A 25512-nucleotide genomic window follows, 5' to 3' on the forward strand; every position below is an offset into this window, starting at 1 on the left:
ATCTTTGATCGGACTCTACTGACTTTATCTTGCATTAAACATAATTCATGTTATTCCCATTATCATGTATCTGTATCTGTACACTGTAAGTGGACACACAGAAAGGAGTACAGCAGCTTCAACAGACCAGAGACCACACATAAATGTGACCTTTGCAACAGAGACTGTCACTCCCACAATGGTCTCTTCAGCCACAATTAGGATGCATCACCCATGGTCAGCCATGACCGAGGAGGGTGGCCTACTGTGAATGGCTTGATTGTAATAATATATTGTCTTTCCACTGACTGGTTAGCATGCCACAAAAGCTTTTCACTGTACCTCGGTACATGTGACTATAAACTAAACTAAACTAAACTAAACATGGGTTGTGTTTTGCCCCTGAAGTTTATGTTATAGATTTCAAACACAGTTTTCTTTAGTCATTATTGGATTCCCATTTGACACTGTAAGATACAGGAAGAATGGTTCACCAGGGGGTAATTTTACTTATTTTCTGATAACGTGTCAGTTTCCACTTTCTGCACTGATCGAAATTCTTGAGTGAATTTATATTATAATTGATAATAAATAGTGCATGTTCATCTCATCTATAACAGCTTGCATTGACATAGCAACTTGATATTGCCAAACAAGCAACATTTTGCAACAAACCGCATCAGGAAATATTAGGGCAGATAATCAATAACTTAATCGTATAACACTCTAGAGATATCTGACCTAGAAGAAAGAAAGATAAAGAGGTGGGGTAATTTTGGTAAGGAATTCCATGGCACAATATTAGTGAATAAGTAAGTAAGAAGGAACTGCAGATGCTGTTTTACACAGAAGATAGACTCAACATAATGGAATAACTCAGCTGGTCAGGCAGCATCGCTGGAGAGAAGGAATAGGTGATGTTTTGGGTCAGGTCTGAAAACGAGTCTCGACCCGAAATGTCACCCATTCCTTCTCCAGCATTTTGTGTCTATCTTTAGTGAATAAGTAAAATGACCTCCTAGTGAATCATACTTTGCGCATCTTACACTGACAAACAGGAATCCAATGACAAAAAAGAATTGAATTTGAAATCGATAACATAAACTTCCGGGACAAAATACAACACAAGTTGGAACCTCAAAACAATTGATAGTAGTGCAATTAAATTTGGGAATGATCTGTAGGTTAAGAGAGACTGATGTATGTGAAGATCGTAAAGCTGGAAGAGAGTACAAAAATAGGTGGCATCAATGTTAAAAGACAGAAAATGCCAGAGATGCTCAGCATATGGAGAGATTAACAGAGATAATGCTTCAGGGCAACAACTCTTCATCAGAACTGATAAGCTGACAATGAAGAAGGATATGAAAACAATGGTAAGAATTTCAAAACAGAATTTGGCTTGCAGGAGAACAGTAAGCTAGCGAGCCTAATGACTTTGGCAAGTAGAACTTAGTGACAATTAAAATGTAAGCAGTAGAATTTTGAATGGCCTCCAGTTTACAGGAGGTGAAATGTGGGAGATTAGCCTGAAATGCTTTGAAATAGGCGAGTCAAGAGGCACAACGGTTTTGAGCAGTAAATGAGCTGAGACATGCTGAGCAAAGTCAGGCAATGTTACAGAGATGGACATAAATAGTCCCAGTGATGTCCAGTCTTTACTTCATCTCAAGGTCAAAAGCAGCTCCGAGTTGGCAGAATGTCTCATTTGATTCCTGAAGCTGGAAGGAAACAAAGTTCATGGTAAAAGCTGAAGACAATGACTTCAGACTTCAATATTTAAGTGTCGGGAACTTCAGAAAAGGGAAATGTCAAGGGACGTGGTGGTGTAGAAATTAGCATTACCAAAATGTGGAACCTGATTGTCAGTGTAAATGTGGAACCTGATCCGTATTTTTGAATAATAAACCAGATGAGGGAAAGGATGAAACATTGATAGGCTTCAGAGATAGCACCATCGATGTGGAATGGAAATGATCCCCTGGATCTAAATGTTATAACGTGATCAGCGTACTTAAAATAAACATTTTACCCCCCACAACTAAAATGCGGATTACGGAAATGACCGAGACCTTGCATTTGGAAAAAATAAGGTTTGCCTTAATTGACAAACCAGATCTATTTTTAAAAATATGGTCTCCATTTATTGAATTTTTAAATAAGTAAATGGGTTTGTCACAAAACTAAAATTTAAAACTAAAGTTAAAACTTGAGTTTAGGGTTGGATGTACACTAACTCCCGGATCTATCCCCGTAATTTTTATGTTTGTAATTCTCTTTTTTCTTTGCTTTCTCTCTATTAGTTTATAGTCTTTTTTTTCAGTTTCTTTTCATCTTTATTTTTTCATTAAAAATTTAAAATTGAAGCTATGTAAGAACTCTATAACTAGTTTGTCGTTTATTATTATTTGTACATATGCTTTAAAAAAAATTTAATTAAATTTTAAAAAAACATGCAACAATAATAAAAAGGAGCCTAAACCTAAAAAAAAACAAAAACATTTTAAGGAGGGAAAAGGGGAATGGAAACCATTAAATGTTGCCAGGTATAGAAAAATCACATGCAACGCAATCAACAAACAATGGATGCTTGACTCCATTAATAGCTTTCTTCCTGCTTCCCCTAACCCACCTCCCCCCATCCCAACCAAACCTGGCCTCACCCGATCAGACATATTCCTTCTGTCTGCTATATCCCTCCCAAATTTCACCTGTAACTTAAAACTAACTTGCTTTCTCTTAGAAACATAGAAAATAGGTGCAGGAGTAAGCCATTCGGCCCTTCGAGCCTGCACCGCCATTCAATATGATCATGGCTGATCATCCAGCTCAGTAACCTGTACCTGCCTTCTCTCCATACCCCCTGATCCCTTTAGCCACAAGGGCTACATCTAACTCCCTCTTAAATATAGCCAATGAACTGGCCTCAACTACCTTCTGTGGCAGAGAATTCCACAGACTCACCACTCTCTGTGTGAAGAAATGTTTTCTCATCTCGGTCCTAAAAGACTTCCCTCTTATCCTTAAGCTGTGACCCCTGGTTCTGGACTCCCCCAACATCGGGAACAATCTTCCCGCATCTAGCCTCTCCAACCCCTTAAGAATTTTATATGTTTCTATAAGATCCCCCCTCAGTCTTCTAAATTCCAGCGAGTACAAGCCCAGGCTATCCAGTCTTTCCTCATATGAAAGTCCCGCCATCCCACGGATCCTTCTCTCCCAGTTCTGACAAAGGGTCTTTGACAACATTTGAACTCTACTTTTCTTTACTGACCTGGTATTTCCAGCATTTTCAGTAATTATTTAACTCCATTTGTGTCAAAGGAATCTGCACAGGTGATGTGTTTTGTTTCTGTTCTGTTATGTTATTTTATCCTATTTTAAAACATCATGTCATTTCCTTTCAAGAATACTGCGCAAGCACAGCACTAAGAATATAAAGAGGTGAATACAACTGGCAGTCAATATTCATTGCGATGCTCAATAAATACTCACCCTCATTACTGCTAATAACTAAAAGTCAATTTCTCCCCCAGCACCAATAGAAAAGCAGGGGGAAAATTTACAGGATCATTTATCCTCACCAAGTGCCCACAACAGACAAAGTCAGCATGTGTGTCCCATCTAATTGGAATTAGCTGTAATTTAAATCAAAAGGTGACAATTGAATTTTGAATGAGCTACACAGATTAACAATGAGTCACATGATTGTTAGGCACATCAAATAATGAATATTAATGTTTTATGATAGGACCAAGTTCAAATAAAGTGCAACTGACTATCATTACCAAACTGGCATGTGACTGTTCTAATCTCAGGAGAAACTTAAAGTGCTAGGCAAGAGCTCAATAATGAGCCAGTAAACTGCTATTCAACTCATTCCATCTCATGTGGAACGGTTGAAAAATGGATGTTATGCACATTAATCATTCTTGTTATCGAGCATTGATAAAAAGGATTGCTCTCCTATCATTTGTTCCTTGAAATGATGTTGTTGGTAAGTAATGAAGCCTAAATGAAAAGACTGACTTGAAAAAATGCAGTCACAATGATCAGTGGTGTGCCTCAGGGTTCGGTGCTGGGCTCATTGCTGTTTGTCACCTATATCAATGATTTGGATGAGAACATAAATGTCATGATTAGCATGTTTGCAGATGATACAAAAATGGATGGTATTGTACATAGTGCAAATGGTTGTCAAAAATTGCAGAAGGATCTTGATCAATTGGGCAGGTGGACTAAGGAATGGTTGATGGAATTTATTACATAAATATGTAAGATGTGCATTTTGGGAAGACTAACATGGGCAGGATCTATGCAGTAAATGGCTGGGCTCTGGGGGTGCTGTAGACTTGAGGTATCTAGGAGTGTAGGTACATAGATTCTTGAAAGTAGCATCGCAGGTAGATAGGGTGGTTAAAATGGCTTTTGGCACATTGGCCTTCATCGGTCACAGTATTGAGTGTAGACGTAGGGAGGTCATGCTGCAGTTATATAAGACTTTGGTGAGGCCGCATTTAGAATACTGTGTTCAGTTCTTGGAACTATATTATAGGAAAGATGTTGTCAAGCTGGAAAGAGTGCATAGAGGATTTACGAGGGTGTTGCCAGGACTCGAGGGCCTGAGCTACAGGGAGAGGTTGAGCAGGCTAGGACTCTATTCCTTGAAGTGCAGGAGGATGAGGGGTGATCGTATAGAAGTGTGCAAAATCATGAGAGGAATAGATCGGGATTGTGTGTGGGGATTGTGTGGGGATTGTAAGGAGTAAGACCTGTGTGATCTCCCGGACTAGTTTCGATCGCCTAGCTTGGGGTCGGAGAGGAATTTCCCGGATTTTTTCCCAAATTGGCCTGGGTTTTTTATCCGGTTTTTCGCCTCTCCCAGGAGATCACTCAGTTCTTTTGGGTGGGCAGTTGGAGCGGTTGGAGTAGCAGCCGGGCGGTAGGTTTAGTAACTGAGCGCGGGGCTTTGTTTGGAGAGTATGACTGCCAGGGCAGTTTTTTGTTCTGGGTGTCAGATGTGGGGAATCTGGGAGTCTGATAGTCTTCCAGACATCCACATCTGCGCCAGGTGTGACGAGATGGGGCTCCTAAGGGACCGTATTAGGAACCTGGAGCGGCAGATTGATGACCTCCGTCTGATCAGGGAGAGTGAGGAGGTTATAGATAGGAGTTACAGGGAGGTGGTCACTCCTAGACCACGGGAGGTAGACAAGTGGGTCACTGTTAGGGGGGGCAAGGAACAGAGGCAGGGACTAGGGAGTACCCCGGTGGCTGTACCCCTTGGAAATAAGTACTCCTGTTTAAGTACTGTTGGGGGGGACAGCCTACCTGGGGGCAGCGACGGTGCCCGGGCCTCTGGCAAGGAGTCCGGCCCTGTTGCTCAGAAGGGTAGGGAAAGGAAGAGGAGAGCAGTAGTAATAGGGGACTCTATAGTGAGGGGGTCAGATAGGCGTTTCTGTGGACGCAGTCGGGAGACCCGGATGGTGGGTTGCCTCCCTGGTGCCGGTGTCCGGGATGTGTCTGAGCGTGTCCAGGATATCCTGAAAGGGGAGGGAGAGGAGCCAGAGGTCGTGGTACATATAGGTACCAACAATATAGGTAGGATAAGGGAAGAGGTCCTGAAAGGAGAATTCAGGGGGCTAGGAAGAGAGTTAAAAAAAAGGACTTCCAAAGTAATAATCTCAGGCTTACTGCCTGTGCCACGCGATAGTGAGAATAGGAATGGAGTGAGGTGGAGGATAAATACGTGGCTGAGGAACTGGTGCAGGGAGCAGGGTTTCAAGTTTCTGGATCATTGGGACCTCTTCTGGGGGAAGTATGACCTGTACAAAAAGGACGGGTTGCATCTGAACCCAAGGGGAACCAATATCCTGGCGGGGAGATTTGCTAAAATAACTGCGGAGACTTTAAACTAGTACGGTTGGGGGGAGGGACTCAAACACAGATAGCTAATAGGCAGTGTGTGAGGCAGGAGGCAGAAAAGGGAAACACTCAGACCCAATATGTAGGAGAGAAAGAAGGGAAAAGAAATAAACTGAGAATAAGAAATGATGGGTCCCTTAAATGTGTATATTTTAATGCTAGGAGCATTGTAAGAAAGGTGGATGAGCTTAGAGCCTGGATTGACATCTGGAAGTATGATGTTGTGGCGATCAGTGAAACATGGTTGCAGGAGGGTTGCGATTGGCAATTAAATATTCCAGGATTTCATTGTTTCAGATGTGATAGAATCGGAGGGGCAAGAGGTGGGGGTGTTGCATTGCTTGTCAGGGAGGATATCACAGCAGTGCTTTGGCAGGACAGACTAGAAGGCTCGATTAAGGAGGCTGTTTGGGTGGAACTCAGAAATGAGAAAGGTTTAGCAACACTTATAGGGGTGTATTATAGACCGCCAAATAGGGAACGAGAATTGGAAGAGCAAATATGTAAGGAGATAGCAGATATTAGTAGTAAGCACAGAGTGGTGATTGTGGGTGATTTCAATTTTCCGTATATAGACTGGGAATCACATTCTGTTAAAGGGCTGGATGGTTTGGAGTTTGTAAAATGTGTGCAGGATAGTTTTTTGCAGCAATACGTAGAGGTGCCTACCAGAGAAGGGGCAGTGTTGGACCTCCTGTTAGGAAATGAGATGGGTCAGGTGACGGAGGTATGTGTTGAGGAGCACTTTGGGTCTAGTGATCATAATGCCATTAGTTTCAATATCATTATGGAGAAGGTCAAATCTGGACCAAGGGTTGAGATTTTGGATTGGAGAAAGGCTAATTTTGAGGAGATGAGAAAGGATTTAAAAGGAGTGAAATGGAAATTGTTGTTTTATGAAAAGGATATAATAGAGAAATGGAGGATATTTAAAGGTGAAATTTTGAGAGTACAGAGTCTTTATGTCCCTGTTCGGTGGAAAGGAAAGAATAATAATTTGAAAGAGCCGTGGTTTTCCAGGGAAATTGGACACTTGGTTCGGAAAAAGAGGGAGATATACAATAAATATAAGCGGCAGGGAGTAAATGAGGTTTTTGAGGAATATAAAGAATGTAAAAGGAATCTTAAAAAGGAAATTAGAAAAGCGAAAAAAAGATATGAGGCTGCTTTGGCAAGTAATGTAAAAGTAAACCCCAAGGGGTTCTACAGATATGTCAATAGCAAAAGGATAGTGAGGGATAAAATTGGTCCATTAGAGAGTCAGAGTGGACAGCTATGTGCTGAGCCGGAAGAAATGCGGGAGATATTAAACAATTTCTTTTCTTTGGTATTTACCGAGGAGAAGGATATTGAATTATGTGAGGTAAGCGAAACAAGTAGAGTAGTGATGGAAATTAGGAGGATTAAAGAAGAGGAGGTACGGACACTTTTGAAGAATATAAAAGTGGATAAGTCTCCAGGTCCTGATAGGATATTCCCTAGGACATTGAGGGAAGTTAGTGCAGAAATAGCAGGGGCTATGATGGAAATATTTCAAACGTCATTAGAAACAGGGATGGTGCCGGAAGATTGGCGCATTGCGCATGTTGTGCCTTTGTTTAAAAAAGGTTCTAAAAGTAAACCTAGCAATTATAGACCTATTAGTTTGACGTCTGTGGTGGGAAAATTAATGGAAAAGATACTTAGGGACAATATATATAATTATTTGGATAATCAAGGCCTGATTAGAAACAGTCAACATGGATTTGTGCCTGGAAGGTCATGTTTGACTAATCTTCTTGAATTTTTTGAAGAGGTTACCAGGGAAATTGATAAGGGCAAGGCTGTGGATGTTGTCTATATGGACTTCAGTAAGGCATTTGACAAGGTTCCACATGGAAGGTTGATTAAGAAGGTTAAATCGTTGGGTATTAATAGTGAGGTTGCAAGATGGATTCAACAATGGCTGAATGGGAGATACCAGAGGGTAATGGTTGACAATTGTATGTCAGGTTGGAGGCCAGTGTCTAGTGGAGTGCCCCAAGGATCTGTGTTGGGTCCACTGTTGTTTGTCATTTACATTAATGATCTGGATGATGGTGTGGCAAATTGGATTAGTAAATATGCAGATGATACTAAGATAGGTGGAGTAGTTGATAGTGAGGTAGATTTTCAAAGTCTACAGAGAGACTTGGGCCTTTTGGAAGGGTGGGCTGAAAGATGGCAGATGGAGTTTAATGCTGATAAGTGTGAGGTGCTGCATTTTGGTAGGACAAATCAAAATAGGACGTACAGGGTAAATGGTAGGGAATTGAGGAATGCAGTGGAACAGAGGGATCTGGGAATAACTGTGCATTGTTCCCTGAAGGTGGAATCTCATGTGGATAGGGTGGTGAAGAAGGCGTTTGGTATGCTTGCCTTTATAAATCAGAGCATCGAGTATAGAAGTTGGGATGTAATGTTGAAATTGTACAGGGCATTGGTGAGGCCGAATCTGGAGTATGGTGTGCAGTTCTGGTCGCCAAATTATAGGAAGGATGTCGACAAAATGGAGAGGGTACAGAGGAGATTTACTAGAATGTTGCCTGGGTTTCAGCACTTAGGCTACAGAGAGAGGTTGAATAGGTTGGGTCTTTATTCTTTGGAGCGTAGAAGGTTGAGGGGGGACTTGATAGAGGTTTTTAAAATTTTGAGAGGGACGGACAGAGTTGACGTGGGTAGGCTTTTCCCTTTGAGAGTGGGGAAGATTCCAACAAGGGGACATAGCTTCAGAATTGAGGGACAAAGGTTTAGGGGTAACATGAGGGGGAACTTCTTTACTCAGAGGGTTGTGGCTGTATGGAATGGGCTTCCGGTGGAAGTGGTGGAGGCTGGCTCGATTTTATTATTTAAGAGTAAATTGGATAGGTATATGGATAGGAGGGGATTGGAGGGTTATGGTCTGAGTGCAGGTAGATGAGACTAGGTCAGGGAGAATGGTCGGCGTGGACTGGTAAGGCCGGACAGGCCTGTTTCCATGCTGTAGTTGTTATATGTTATATATGTTATATAAACACACAGAGTCTCTTGCCCAGAGTAAGGGAATCGAGAAACAGAGGACATAGGTTTCAGATGAGGGGGAAAAGATTTAGTAGGAAGCTGAGGGGGTAACATTTTAACACAAAGGGTGGTGGATGTATGGAATGAGCTGCTGGAGGAGGTATGCAATGTTTAGGAAACATTCAAACAGGTACATGGATAGGACAGGGACATGAGCCAAAAGCAGGCAGGTGGGATTAGTGTTGATGGGACATATTGGTCAGTGTGGGAAAGTTGGGATGAAGGGCTTGTTTCTATGCTGTATGACTCTATAACTATCAAAAATGGTTAAAGATGGCCATTTCCAGCTATTTTTTTGCTTGTGAATCATGTCATGTGAAACAATGAACTGCAGATGCTGGCTTACAAAAAAGGGCACAAAGTGCTGGAGTAACTCAGTGGATTAGATAGCATTTCTGGAGAACAAGGATAGGTGCTGTTTTGGGTTCAAGCTCTTTTTCAGACAGATATGTTGGGGGAGGGGTAGAAAGTGGGAAGAGAGGAGGGGTGGGATGAAGCATAATGAGTGATAGGTGGATACAGGTGATGGGGGGTTGATAGACAGATGATTGGAAAAAGGCCAGAGATGAAAAGACAAAAGAGATCAGGAAAGAAGTATAAATTGTGTAGCCAGAGGAAGGAATATCAGTGGAAGGGGAGAAATTGGTGCATCCACATGGGACACAGGGGAGGGGGATAGAAATGGGGTTGAGAGAAAGCAGGGAGAAGGGGGTGGGTGCGAGGGTTTGTAGATTAGTTACATAAAATTGGAGAATTCAATGTTCATACCATTAGGATGTAAGCTATCCTAGCAGAATGTGAAGTGCTATTCCTCCAGTTTGCATGTGGCCTCACTCTGGCAATGGAGGAAGCCCAGGACAGATGGGTCAGTATTGGAATGTGAAGAAGTGTTAAAATGGTTAGCAATCAGGAAATCAGTAGGCTTTGGCAGACTGAGCGTAAGTGTTCAAGAAACAGTCACACAGTCTACACTTGGTCTTGCCGCTCTGTGCTTTCAAATACATTTTCACACTGGCAAGTTTTTTGGAGAGGCATTGGTGGTAGAATTGTAGGCAACATTTGAATGGGTCTCATAGATTTCAAGACAGTTAGTTCATAAGTTTATAACTGATAGGAACAGAATTAGACCATTCGGCACATCAAGTCTACTCTGCCATTCTATCATGGCTGATCTATCTTCCACTCTTAACCCCAATCTCCTACCTACTCCCGATAACCCCTGACACTGATACTAATCAAGAATCTATCTATCTCTGTTTTTAAAATATCCATTGACTTGGCCTCTACATCCTTCTGTGGCAATGAATTCCACAGATTCACCACCCATTGATTAAATTAATTCCTCCTCAGTCAAAAAGTTAATTTGCAAGTTGAATCGGTAGGAACGAAGGCAAATGTAATGCTAACATTTATTTTGAGAGGACTAGAATAGAAAAACAGGGATGTAATGCTAAGGCTTTATAAAGTGCTGGGCAGACAACATTTGGAGTATTATTATAAGCAATTTTGGGCCCCATATCTGAGGAAGGATGTACTGGCGCAGGAGAGAGTCCAGAGGAAGTTTACGAGAATGATCCCAGGAATGAGTGGGGTTAACATACGAATAGTGTTTGATGGCACTGGGCCTGTACTCGCTGGAGTGTAGAAAGATTAGGGGGGACCTCATTGAAACTTACCGAATATTGAAAGGCCTGGATAGTGGATGTGGAGAGGATGTTCCACTAGTGGGAAAGTCTAGGACCAGAGGACATAGCCTCAGAATAAAAGGATGTTCCATTACGAAAGAGCTGAGGAGGAATTTCTTTAATCAGAGGGAGGTGAATCTGTGGAAGGCTGGAGAGGCCAAGTCAATGAATATTTCCTAACTCCTGTTAGGCTACCATTTCAACCAAAACATTTGGGCTTGTAACTAAAGGATAAAATCATAGCAAAACCTAATGTAAAATGTGATTGCTCCTGTTATTAAACTGACTGTTTATCTTAATTTTCTCTTCACTCTTTGTCAAAGCTTATTCATTGCACATTTTTAAGAAGGTAGCGATGAGTCTTCAGGAAGCAGTTTCTTTTTCCACAGCTGAAAAGCGTGATAGACCACTGAGATATTTGCTTTTATCCTAGTTCCTATTTATCCAAAGAATAACAAAGCTCCTTTTAAGTTCCATTTTATCTTGGTTTAAAATATAGAGATTTGTTTTTGTTTCCATCAGATTTGGATAATGTAAAGTAAAGTTGTACACGACTGTAACTTTGCTGATTAGGAACATTTTAAACAGTAGAGTGTAACTGTTGGCGGAAAATATTGCTTTGTCTTGTCAAGTCTTTGTAGGTTTATGAATTTTAGTGCTGAGGCAGAACAACGTAGCAATGAAAATTTGAAAATACTGCAGAAGTGCACAAGACTGTGAGGTTCTCCAAAATCAACTTGATGAATATGTTTTACATTCCTTCTCTCCAGAGATGTTGCCTGTCCTGCTGAGTTACTCCAGCATTTTGTGTCTATCTTTGGTTTAAACCAGCATCTGAAGTTCATTCATACACACTCAATCATGTGGGATTGCATAAGAAGATAAAGAATATATTTACCTACAAAGTACTGGTGATCTCGATGAAATAGCCACTTTACCAGATATGATAAGGCAATTTTGATATACTAGTCTCTTTTTTCTATCACTTCCATATTTTGCCTGTGATGCAATGGCGGCATTAATAATTTCATTAATTGAAAAAGCTAAAACTAAAACCAAAGAGCTGTTCTACAGTTGCCTCTCCTCTGCTTGAACCTGAGTAGGGCAGAGGCAGTAATGTGCACAGCTGTCAATCTTCATCTTGAATCGTCTTCTTTGTGGACCTTTAGTGGATAAATTAGAACAAGTTGTTTATATCAATCTCACTAATTTCCATCAAACTACACCAGATACACATGGAAGGAGCTTCATATGATTAAGATGTAATTCTCCTTATCCTCTCCTCAAAGCCAATGTGAGAATTGGAATAGAAAATGCCTCATAGTAAACAAGTTTTAACTGGAAATTGCTTTTGATGTGAACTACCCATCCATTTTATTTAGCTAAAGCATTCTGTTGTTATTCTCTATAGGAGAGGCACTCACCTCTGGTCACTTTGTACATGGGCTATAGATGTGAAATCACAAACAATCTTTTCAAGTAATTGTATCAGCTTACTACAAATAGAAAACTAAGATTTGTTACTGCTGTGGCAATGGACTTCAAAACTGGACAACACATTGGCTCAACCTGTTGAGCTGTTGCTCCATGACCCAGAGTCATTTCTGACTTTAGCTGCTACGCCTGTGGAGTTTTCATGTTCTCTTTATGGCAGCATGGGTTTCCTCCAGGTGGTGTATTTTCATCCGACATCCCAAAGGTATGAAGGTTGATCAAATAGTCAGCCACCACACATTACCCCCCAAGTGGAGGTGCTGGAAGCTGTAAGGAAAATGAAATGGGGTTATGGTCAAATTTGTGTTTGACGGTTGGCACAAATACATAAGAACGAATGACCTGTTCTGGTGCTGTATCCTCCATGACTCCATAACTATTCATTTTGGAGAACAGGTTTTAGAAATCCATCTGGTCTTAAAGCCCTAAATATTTTCCTCATTCTGTTCAGGCCAGAACCTAACAATTCTCATGTGGTAAAGCAGAGGGATTAGCAAACAAGAGCGATGGAATTTTTTCAAAAAATAAAACCAACCAGCTAATCACAATTTCTGAAACAATGTTTAACTTAGAAATGGAAATTTGTACTCGTGTAACCACTCCCCTCTAACATGATACCTTCAAGTCGTCTTCCGCTAGGGAGGTTCTTGAAGGTAATTAATAGGCCTTATTTTCTGTGTGCCAATACTATTGACCCATTATTGATATGTTCTTTTATGGAATTACATTAAAACTATTTCTGCTTGGCTTATTGGAGCTGGTTACTTAAGAATGTTTCCTTCTGGAAGTGATGATATAAGTGTGAATCTGACACTCCCCCTGTACCCCTATATAACATCTTCCCTTCAGTAACCTCCCTGTGGTTACAGAAATAGAAGTGCATAGTGCAGGATATCTGGTGAGAGTTACAAGTATCAATAAGGGCAAGATGTGTATAGTTGACCTAGTGGTAGTGCTACAGTTCGACACTTGTAGCCCTACCCTCTCAGCAACTTAAAACAAATTCGTTTTTTCATGTTCTTAGTTCTGATGAAAGGTCTTTCACCTGAACCATTAATTATGTTTCTCCTTCTACCGATACATCCTGATCTCCTGAATGTTTCCAGTATTTGCCAGCATCTGCAGTTTTTTTTACATTTTTCCTTTATCATTGGTAACATTGCTGGTATCTTGTCTTTTATTTTCCAAAGCCTTTGGATTTGGAAACTATTTAGAATTGAAAAAAAAAGTGTCATTGCTCTGAGGGGAGACAGGGAATTAGATACCAGTTAACTTAACATCTGTTGTTGGAAAATTACCACCGTCTACAATTAAGAGTATAGGATTAACCACCTCGGAAATTAAGGAGAGAGAGCATAGTTTTATAAAGATTTAGTCATGTCTGGCAGATTTGCTTGACTTTTCTTTTGAAAAATCATCATGAAGAGGAGACTGAGATATCAATGGATTTTAGTTACAAAGCTTCAAGAAGGCACTTTTTAAGAGCCTCTTTAAAGACTGATAGTTTTTTTTAATTAAATCTTACGATACCATAGATTGATTATTGAATTGGTAAAAAACAATCAGCAGGAGTCTGAGGATTGGGATAAAATAGTTAATGGTGTCTCACAAGGATGTGTTTTAGGATATTAATATTCCCAGTATTTATAAGCTGTTTAGATAATAGACTGAAAGGAACATATACACATAAGAATAAGTGCACCGAAGAACCAAAGATGAAAAAGATTACAAATTCTGCAGGAGGAAGACTTAAATTTAAAAAAAACCAATGTTAATAGATTAAGAGCAGGAGCATATTGATAAAGATGAAATAGCAGCCATTAATTTGGATCTTCAATGCCATTTGATTATTCTTCCTTTGTAGTTCAACCAATTCCACATAACTTGTTCAGTTTTTATGTTTATGATGCAGTTACTCTCTTTTCCTGCATTTTTTTCTCTATTCAATGTTCAATTTTGAATTGAGAAGCAAAATAGTTTGCTGATTCACTATCATAATCATCCAAAATGACCCCTCTAGCATGTGATATACACACAAACAAATATGAGGCAACTAGTTTGTAAGTGTTGATTTACTTTTTTTCATTTCTGAACTTTTTGGGATGAGAATGAAGTGAGGAATTAGTATACATTATGTGTAAATAGGTGGTGACATCACAGGAAAGAAAAGGACATTATGGATCAGAACAGGCAGTTTGTTAGAATTTAAAGAACAGCTACTGTTTCTATTCAAAGAAATTCTAAACAAAAGTACAGCTCAACCTTGTCAAAATAAATCATCACTTTGTGAATATGGCATTAAAATATTCCACAAGAATTCAATAACCTTTTGGGGGCAAAAACAATTCAATCCAACTGTCTCAATGTAATTTAGAGATCCATAAATAAAGATCACAGACAGGATATGTTCTTCTCAAGAAGTGTCTCAGTACTGAGTGAGTCTAAAATACTTTCAATGTCATAATGAGATACTGTATTCTCTGAAGATGAAAAGAATTCAGTGAGTCATCTGACCTCGGCTGATCCTATTATAACCACCACATTTTAAGCCAATGGTTATTTATTTATCTTAAATTCAATATAGGTCTGGAGGAAATTTTTTAATTATAATATAATTTCATTTTGTCATTTGACATAACAACCAATGTACAGGTAACAGATAGCGCAGACGACAGTCATGCAGTCAATTTAAATAGTCAACTGGATTTTTAGAAAGGGACAACGTAAAATGATCAGATAATGAGCCAGTCCATGGCATTGTGCATCAAAATAAAATAATAAAATTCAGACATAAATAAGTGACAACGAACATGTGTGCCAGGAAAGTGTTGGAGAATGAATATCTCCACTAGGAAACGGTGTACCCATTCAGTCAGAAGAAGGGTCTCGACCCAAAATGTCACCCATTCCTTTTCTCCAGAAGCTGCCTTTACCACCGTTGAGTTACTCCAGCATTTTGTGTCTATCTTCAGTTTAAACGAGCATCTGCAGTTCCTTCCTAAACATTCCCCATGATATTTACAATGTTGAATGCTCCATCTATATAGTCCTAAGGGTCAACATTGATCAGCATCTCAACTGGACCAGATCCATAAATGTAGATGCTTATAGAACAGGACAGAGGCTAAGTATCCTACAGCAAATAACATACATCTGACACCCCCAGAACCTTTTCCATCATTTTAACAAGTTCGCAAAAGAAATGTTTTTAAAATAATTAGGAGCTCAGTCATATCGAGCTATTTACTTTATTATTACAACCCCCGGTTACATTGAGGTTACCAATATAACCTGAGCTTAGATAGCCAGCCTTTAGACTTTAGATATTTAGAACTTAGAGATACGCCGACCAATGATTCTCCTGTACACAAGCACTATCTTACACACTAGGGACAATTTACAATTTTATCGAAGCCAATTAACCTACAAACCTGTACGTCTTTGGAGTGTTGAAGGAAACCAGAGCACCCAGAGAAAACTCGTGCAGTCACAAGGAGAATGTACAAACTCCATAGAGCCAGCATCCGTAGTCAGGATCAAACACGGGTCTCTGGCGTGGTGAGGCAGCAACACTATCGTTGCGCCACTGTGCCATCCCTTTTCTACTTTTCTATTAAATCCCAAAGTGAGAATCATACCCCTAGAGCAGTATTCTCTGATGTTCTATGGAGTGGTGTGTGAATAATAATTGAAAGCTCCGCTCCTCTGACTTTGTGTTATTGGCTTATACAGTTGAAAGAACAAACAAATGGATCCAAGCTCGCTCTCTCTTACTCTTTCTCTTGCTCTTTCCTTTCTCTTTCTCCTCTCTCCCTCTGCCTCTGTCTCTGTCTCTGTCTCCATCTGTCTGTCTCTCTCTCCCACACTCTCTCTTTCAACGACCTCAAAAGGTTGCTGAGGGCAAAGCCAAAGACATTGTCTATATGTATTTCAGCATGGCATTTGATAAGGTTCCGCATGGTGGGCTGCTCTGGAAGGTTAGATCGCATGACATCCAGGGAGAGCTAACCAACTGGATAGAAAATTGGCTTCATGGAAGGAAGCAGAGGGTTTTGCTGGAAGGATGATTTTCAGACTGGAAGCCTATAATTAGTGGTTTGCCTCAGGGATTGGTGCTGGGCCCATTTATGTTTGTGGTTTATATCGATGATTTGGATGAGAATTTACAAGGCATGATTAGCAAATTTGCAGATGACACTAAAGTGAATGGTATTATGGATAGCGATGATGTTTATGAAAAATTACAGCACAATCTTGATCAGTGGGACAAGTGGGCTGAAGAATAGCAAATGGAGTTTAATGCAGATAAATGTGAGATGGTGTATTTTGGGAAGTCAAACAAGGGCAGGACCTTTACAATGAATGACATTGTAAATGCCATGGGAGTGTTGTAGAACAGAGAGATCTAGGAATGCAAGTCCATAATTCCTTGAAAGTGGCATCACAGGTAGATAAGATGGTCAAGAAGGCTTCAGGACTTTGGGGTTCGTCAATCAGGCTGTTGATTATAGAGGTTGGGATATTATGTTGCAGTTGTACAATAGGTCGGTGAGGCCATATTTGGAATATTGTGTTCAGTTTTGGTCACCCTACTATAGGAAAGATGCTGTTAAGCTGGAAAGAGTGCAGCGAAAATTTACGAGGATGTTGGCAGGGCTTGAGGGCCTGAGCTATAGGGTGAGCTTTGACAGGCTTGGACTTTATTCCTTGGCGCGCAGGAGGACGAGGGATGATCTTATAGAGGTGTTTAAGCTCTTGAGGTGAATGGATTAGATAGATGCATAGACCTTTACTCAGAGTAGGGGAATCGAGAACCAGAGGTCATACGTAAGAGAGGAAAATATTTAATATGCACCTGAGGGGTAACCTTTTCACACAGAGGGTTGTAAGTATATGGATCGAGCTGCTAGAAAAAGTAGTTGAAGCAGGTGCTCATTCAAACACCATTTAAAAAAACATTTGGATGTGGATAGGAAAGATTTGGAGGGATATGGGTCAAATGTGGGCAAATGAGGGCCTGTTTCCATGCTGTTTGACTTGATCTCTCTGACTCAATAACTCTCTCTCTCTCTCTCTCTCTCTCTCTCTCTCTCTCTCTCTCTCTCCCTTTTGTAATCTTTCTAGCAAGCCCAAGTTTCACACATTTATGACACGTATTAAATTAAGAGTACTTAATGTACTTTTGTATTTTTCTTTGTGCATTGTTGGAATTTGTCTGCCCACTGCCTGACAAATCCAATCATTGTATATGTTTGGTCAGTAAATGTGTCATTTTTATCTACTCTCAGTACCTTTGTTCAGTTCAGCTCCACAGACTCCACAATTTGCCTCTTACATATTTGTTAGAGAAACCATACATGATGATAGATCAAGTCAAGTCTTCGAGTGTTTATTGTCGTATGCACAAATATGGTGAGGTAAAGATACAATGCAAATCTTGCTTGCAGAAACATCACAGGAACATAGACGCAGGCAGCATGACAAACCCTAAATTATATGTAAACTGCATGTAAATTCTGTATAAATTCTGCAAGACATTGACAAGAAAAAGCAAAACATTAATGCAAATCACAATTTTTAAAAACACTCAATGGTAGACACCACCTTCTTAAAAATCTCATACAACATCTCGCATAAATGCTTTTGAAGAAGGGGAAGGCTATGCCCATGATGAACTAGGCAGAGTCCATTACTCTCTTGCTTTCCTGTGCATCAGAAATCTCATACTAGACCATGATGCAACCTGTCAGGATACTTCCTACAATGCTACTGTAGAAATGTGTTAGTGTATTCAGTGACATGCCTAGCCTTTTTAAATATCTATGAAAGTAGAGGATAGACACAAAATGCTGGAGTGACTCAGTGGGACAACAAAGCATACAGAGATAAAATATTGACTTCTCAAAATTGAAGTAACCCTTGCTTTCCCTCTCTCTCCATCTCTCCCCCTTCCTAGTTCTCCAACCAATCTGGCTGTCCCCCAGATTAAATTTTATCTCTGTATGCTTCGTTGTCAACTTCTCCTTGCTAACAATGATCTATTCTACATTTTCCTTGAACTACATCCCCTTTGATGTCTCATTTTCACCTTACCCTTCCTTATCTCTCTGTCTCCCTTTCCTTTACTCTCAATCTGAAGAAGGATCTCGACCCAAAATGTCACCCATTCCTTCTATCCAGAGATGCTGCCTGTCCTGCTGAGTTACTCCAGCGTTTTGTGTCTATCTTCGTTGTAAACCAGCGTCTGCAGTTCCTTCTACACATAAGAAAGTAGAGGGATTGACGTGACTGTTTTGTTATTACATCTATGTGCTAGACCCAGGACAGTCATCCAAGATGCTAAATACTATTATATTATTACACCATTTAAAGGCACATATCCAGAATGCAGTGGATATCCTTTAGAAGTCTGAAGAAGTGTCCCGACCTGAACGTCACACATTCTTTTTCTCCAGAGGTGCTGCCTGATCTGCTGAGTTGCTCCAGCACTATCTTCTGGATACCTTTTACCTGTCTATATGAGTGCAGCTCCAATTGTAATCAAGTAGATTTAATGTCACACAATAATTCAAAATACAAAATATTGCAGATGCTGAAAATGTAAAATAAAATGGGAAATAACTGTGGGGAAGGAGATGCTCCTTAATCTGGTGGTATGTGCTTTCAAGCCTTTGTATAACTTCTCCCCTCTCCCCTATGTGACGGGAGAGGGGAGAAGGAAGCCAGAAAGGGAAGATAAGTGTCAGGGATGAAGCATGTGAAAGATAGGGCAGTGTAGACACTGGCAGCAAAAGTCATGTCATGTTTGAGTTCTCTGTGAGTGTAGAAAACAGCACCAAAGCAGTTGTTGAAATAATAGACAAATAGTTGAAGAGAACGTGTCTGAACAGATTGATACAAAGACTATCCCATGAATTCCACAGGATGACAACCATACTTTGGCTCCATGTAAGTGGACAGTTTCTTCCCAGCTGTCATCAGGCAACTGAACCATCACACCAACAACGAGAGAGTGGTCCTGAGCTACCATCTACCTCAGTGGAGGCCCTCGGACTATCTTTAATCAGACATTACTGGTCTTTATCTTGCACTATACGTTATTCCCCTTATCCTGTATCTGTGGATGGGTCAGTGGTAATCATGTAGAGCCTGCCCACTGACTGGATAGCATGCAACAAAAAGGTTTTCACTGTACCTCATTACACGTGACAATAAACTAAACTAAACTAAAGAATGCATTCCTTCAACTGTGATCTAGAGAAAGTGAGTGTAGTTGACGGAGAGTTGATTAATGTGAGAATTAGTTTGGCCAGCTACTGTAAATTATTGTCTTGTAGTTGGTTGGGTCTTTGTTCAAGGAAGAAGCAAAGGGCTATTCCCTCCAAAACATGAATCCTCCCATGCCCCTCAATGGCCTCACATCGTATTTGTACAAAAATTAATTTCTGTTCCTATTTTTTATGGTCATAAGGTCATAGGTGATAGGAGGAGAATTAAGCTAATCAGCCCATCAAGTCTACACCGCCATTCAAACATAGCTGATCTATCTCTCCCTCCTAACCCCATTCTCCTGCCTTCTCGCCATAACCGCTGACACCCGTACTAATCAAGAATTTGCCTTAAAATATCCACTGACTTGGCCTCCACAACCTTCTGTGGCAAAGAATTCCACAGATTCACCCCCCTCTGACTATAGAGGCCAAGTATGATACCAAGCACAGTATATAATAAGCACTTGAAAGCACGACAAGACACTCAGCATGTGCAATATTCCAATCTGGTGGACACCTCACATCTGAAGAGGCCTCAGTTGGCAGACATCTCATCTGGCTAGAAGGGTCTGACAGAGCAGCAAATTTCTAAGAACTCAAAAACCTGGCAATGTTACTTAGGGAAAACAGGGAAAAAATAAAATGAAGAGGTATGAATGTTAAATAAATAAGGTATTATAAGGCAAAAAATTAAAGCAGAGTGGGCCTGAACTAGTCACGTAGCAAGGCACCTAATTGGCCTGAGAGGTAACAAGCAAACAATTAGATTAAACCTTTGAGTGGGTAGAGATGTGGTGTAGGAGAGGGGTGGGTCTGATCAAGGATCTTGATACTGTACAATATTGTGAAACAAAAGCTTGCTTTATATATGTTCCAATTTGTATTTCAATGACTTTGAGCATACGAGTCAGGAAGTCATGTTGCAGCATTGTAGGACTTTGCTTCGGCGAGATTTGGACTGTTGTGTGCAGTTCTGGTCATTCCATTACAGGAATGATGTGGAAGGTTTGGAGAAGGTGCAGAAGAGGTTCATCAGGATGATGCCTGAATCAGAAGGAATTAGATATAAAGACCACCTTGGATTGTTTTCACTGGAGCGTTGGAAGCTGAAAGGAGACTTATTAGAAGTATCTAAAATTATGAGAGGCATAGATAAGGCAGACAGTCATAAACTTTATCCCAGGGTGAAAATGTCATAGAGTAACTGGCATACAGTAGCTTTACACTGAGAGGGAAAAGTTCAAATATGCAGGGCAAATACTCTTTTTTGTACAGAAAGTGGTGGAAGCCCAGAACGTATTGCCAGGGTGGTGGTGGAGGCAGCTATGATAGTGGCGTTTATTGCTTTTGGAGATGCATATAGATATACAGTGAATGGAGGGATATGGATCACCTGCAGGCATTGCAGATTAGTGTAACTTGGCATCATGTTCAGAAAATGATGAAGAACTTGTGGAATACGTTTTAAAAGATATTAAAGCAACTTGCATCTTGAATTCTTTCATGATTGATATTGACCTTGATGACAGATGCATGGAAAATGACTGTTGTTTGTGATGGTTTTACAATTGAAAAAAAGAGCTGACACAGACTGAAAGTAATTCCTAAGTGACTCTGGTTCCAGAACATAAAGCTTCACCTAATCTCCTAATAGTTAAGTTATTACTCTGGGAGTTGGAGAAGGCAGGTATTCCCTTGACAAAGGAGATTGCAATCTCAGATTCATTAACCAAGCTAATGGTTCCATCGCTATACTCAGAAAGCTTCATGCTACATTGGATCTTTGCTTCAGTTCATGCTTCAAGAGCTTTCCTTAAATCTCAAGTTTTTTTAAAGGTATTAATATCTTGATTAGGGATCGAGATTCATATTGAAGGACATCCCCTGCACAAGGTTGAGGATGGCAGGTAAGAAGACAAAATAAATCAAGCCTTTATTCTTAAACTGTGGCCCCTGGTTCGGGACTCCCCCAACATCGGGAACATGTTTCCTGCCTCTAGCGTGTCCAATGCCTTAATCATCTTATATGTTTCAATAAGATCCCCACCGGCTCACCACAGGGCTGTGTGTTGAGCCCCATCCTTTACTCCCTCTACACTCACGACTGCGCCCCCACCCATCCCACCAACACCATCATCAAGTTCGCGGATGACACGACTGTGGTTGGACTCATCTCAGGAGGAGATGAGATAGCCTACAGGGATGAAATCCAAAGGCTGGCAGCATGGTGTTCAGTGAACAATCTTGTCCTGAACTCCTCCAAAACAAAGGAACTTATAATTGACTTCAGGAAAACCAGTGCAGAACACGACCCACTCTACATCAATGGGGTCTGTGTGGAAAGGGTACCCGCTTTCAGGTTCCTGGGTATGCACATCGCAGAGGATCTTACCTGGTCTACCAACACCATCACCACAGTGAAGAAGGCACAGCAGAGACTCCACTTCCTGAGGATCCTCAGGAAGACCAACCTGCAGGAGAAGCTCATGATGTCCTTCTATCGCTGCTCCATCGAGAGTGTGCTGGCATACTGTATAACCACATGGTATGCCAGCTGCTCAGAAAAGGACAGGAAGGCCCTTCAGAGGGTCATCACGACGGCCCAGAAGATCATCGGCTGCTCACTGCCCTCCCTGGAGCACCTGTTCAGCCTACGCTGCCTCAGTAGAGCAGGCAAAATAATAAAAGATTCATCCCACCCCGGCCACCGTCTGTTTGTTCATCTGCCCTCTGGTCGACGTTTCAGGTCGATCAAATCCCGAACAAACAGACTTAAGAACAGTTTTTACCCCAGGGCCATACGAGAACTGAACACTACTTTCTGCACTAGGCAACACTGTTAAAACTTTTGTACTTAATATAATTGTATTTATTGTTTTTGCATTTATTGCATATATGTTTTTACGCACCGTCAGGATTGGCTATTTTTTTAATTTCGTTGTACTCGTTGCAATGACAATAAATGAATATTATTATTATTATTATTATTATTATTATTTGCATCTTGTCTGCTACTATAGTCTCTATAACCCCGATTAATTATTCAATAGAACATTTATTAATGTGTTGAACGCTATATGTTGCAGTATTTCTTCAGCAGCTAAGAAGTGCCTTTATGCATCTGGATATCATCTGATCTATTTAAATCGTATGTTGAAAGACTGGAGCGAGTGGGCTTGATTACTCTGGAATTTAGAAGGATGAGAGGGGATCTTATTGAAACATATAAGATGATTAAGGCATTGGACACGCTAGAGGCAGGAAACATGTTCCCGATGTTGGGGGAGTCCCGAACCAGGGGCCACAGTTTAAGAATAAAGGGTAGGCAATTTAGAATGGAGATGAGGATTTTTTTTTTTCACTCAGAGAGTTGTGAAGCTGTGGAACTCTCTGCCTCGGAAAGCAGTGGAGGCCAATTCCCTATCTTTAATAGAGCTCTATCTTTAATAGAGCTCTTAAAGATAGCGGAGTCAAGGGATATGGGGAGAAGGCAGGAACGGGGTACTGAGTGTGGATGATCAGCCATGATCATGGTGAATGGCGGTGCTGGCTCGAAGGGCCGAATGGCCTACTCCTGCACCTATTGTCTATTGTCTATTGTCTCAATCCGTCCCTTCTCCACACCACAAAAATTACCTGGAGGCAGTGACTTAAAGGTATGAATTTGATGTGCATGAGTTCCAGAAAAATGAAAGCTGGATACTCCAAGCTAATTTCTGGTTTAGTCCTCAAACTTGCAAAACCAATGCACATCGGCATTCACTTAAACATTTATAAAATATGCTTATTCTGAGTGCATCAGAGGCTGAGGGATGACCTGATAGAAGTATATAAAGCAGTTCATTAATAGTTCTTTTTTGAACACTTTCCATTTTTTTTCTTTATTTTCTCCGTGCCTTCTCTTCTGGGTTGGATTAACACTTGGGTTCTGATTGGATCCTGCGCTGACTGTAAACACAGCCATACAAAAATGGGGCCAAAAGGATGATAAACTCAATGTAACATTCAATATCTGCAGAGAAATTAATGTTACGAGAATCTCTTTCCCTTGAGCCATAGTTAATTGACATTTACTGTCCGCAGCATAGTTCTAATTGTTCTATAACATCTATTATTTATATATTTATTATATTTCAGATACAGCGCGGAAACAGGCCTTTTCGGCCCACCAAGTCCGCGCCGCCCAGCGATCCCCGCACATTAACACTATCCTACACACACTAGGTGGCACGGTGGCGCAACGGTAGAGTTGCTGCCTTACAGCGAATGCAGCGCCGGAGACTCAGGTTCGATCCTGACTACGGGTGCTGTACTGTAAGGAGTTTGTACGTTCTCCCCGTGACCTGCGTGGGTTTTCTCCGAAATCTTCGGTTTCCTCCCACACTCCAAAGACGTACAGGTATGTAGGTTAATTGACTGGGTAAATGTAAAAAAAAATAAAAAATTGTCCCTAGTGTGTGTAGGATAGTGTTAATGTGCGGGGATCGCTGGGCGGTGCGGACTTGGTGGGCCGAAAAGGCCTGTTTCCGCGCTGTATATGAAATATGAAATAAAAAATACTAGGGACAATTTTTACATTTACCCAGTCAATTAACCTACATACCTGTACGTCTTTGGAGTGTGGGGGGAAACCGAAGATCTCGGAGAAAACCCACGCAGGTCACGGGGAGAACGTACAAACTCCGTACAGTACAGCACCCGTAGTCAGGATCGAACCTGAGTCTCCGGCGCTGCATTCGCTGTAAAGCAGCAACTCTACCGTTGCGTCACCATTACCCAGTTTGGCCACTCCTTCCCCATCAGAGATCCCCCTCCACATACCACTTGCCATCACCTTTTCAATGCCCTGACATCTACCAGAGAACATAGAACAGTACAGCATGGGAACAGATGCTTCAGGTCCACAAAGTCTGTGCTGAACATGATGCCAAGCCCAACTCTTATCTGGCCTAATTCCGCTCTGATGACCTTAAAACTATTACTGATGACCTTAAAACATTGATTTGAAGGTAACTTTCAACATGGTAAGGAAATGATGGAAATGGGCACTAATAAAAAATAATTTAGTAATTTAAAAATCAATTGTATGCACAAATCCCGTCCCTCCCTCACAATTCACAATGCTTAGTCCCACAACCAGGCCTCCCTCCTTTACAGCCCTCTGATCTGTTCACAGCTGTGCATTTAGTCCATTTTCCTTGTGCTCTTGTGAAAGTCCTTCCCTCATGTAAGACTGACCTACTATCTGGTGATAGCTCAGACCTTGGGTGCTATTAAATTTCAAAGCAGTAGATCAACGACTAAAATAGCTATTTTCCTCATGCCCAGTGACTACTTAATACACCCCTACAAAGTCTCTCAATTTACATTTTACCCGACATATTTTGCATATAATTTCTGAATTAACTGTTGCGTCACCTCTAGCATTGCTACAAATTGAATTCTATTCAATAAATGACCATAAAGAAAAATCATGCCCAGTATCAAATTGTGAAAGTCTGCTTTTTTATTCAAATTCTAAAGTGCCTGCACATTTTAAATCACAATATAATGCACTCAGGTATCCAGGAGCACCATTAATCAAAACACAAAACACTTGGCTCACATTATAATCAGGCTAGGGAACCTTTCTCTTTCATCTTCTATCTCTGAATGTTGTACCAACTGTTTCAATGATTAATATGTTCTCCCTACTCGTTTCCACTCCCACATTTGCTTCTACAATCACTGTGTATTGTACATTTTAAGCAACATTTAATCTGGTTTTGGGTCAAACTGTTTGATTTTTACTGTAATTTCTTACCAAATGACTCAGAAATCCACATAATTATATATTACTTTTTTAATGTTATCTAAAGAAACGCTCCACCAATCTGTTTTATTGTCACATTTTCTTCTATTTGGAAAAGCCTTTTCTTTCAATTTAATACTGACATGTAGCTCACTAATTAACCATAATTTGATTGCATCTTGAACTGATGAGGTGAAGATTTTTTGAGAGCTGTTATACTTTGCTACGTAATATCAATCTAATCAAAACTTGGAGTCATGAAAATGAACCTTTGAATAACTTTAAGCAT

This window comes from Rhinoraja longicauda, chromosome 4, assembly GCF_053455715.1.
Source record: "Rhinoraja longicauda isolate Sanriku21f chromosome 4, sRhiLon1.1, whole genome shotgun sequence".
NCBI lineage: Eukaryota > Metazoa > Chordata > Chondrichthyes > Rajiformes > Arhynchobatidae > Rhinoraja > Rhinoraja longicauda.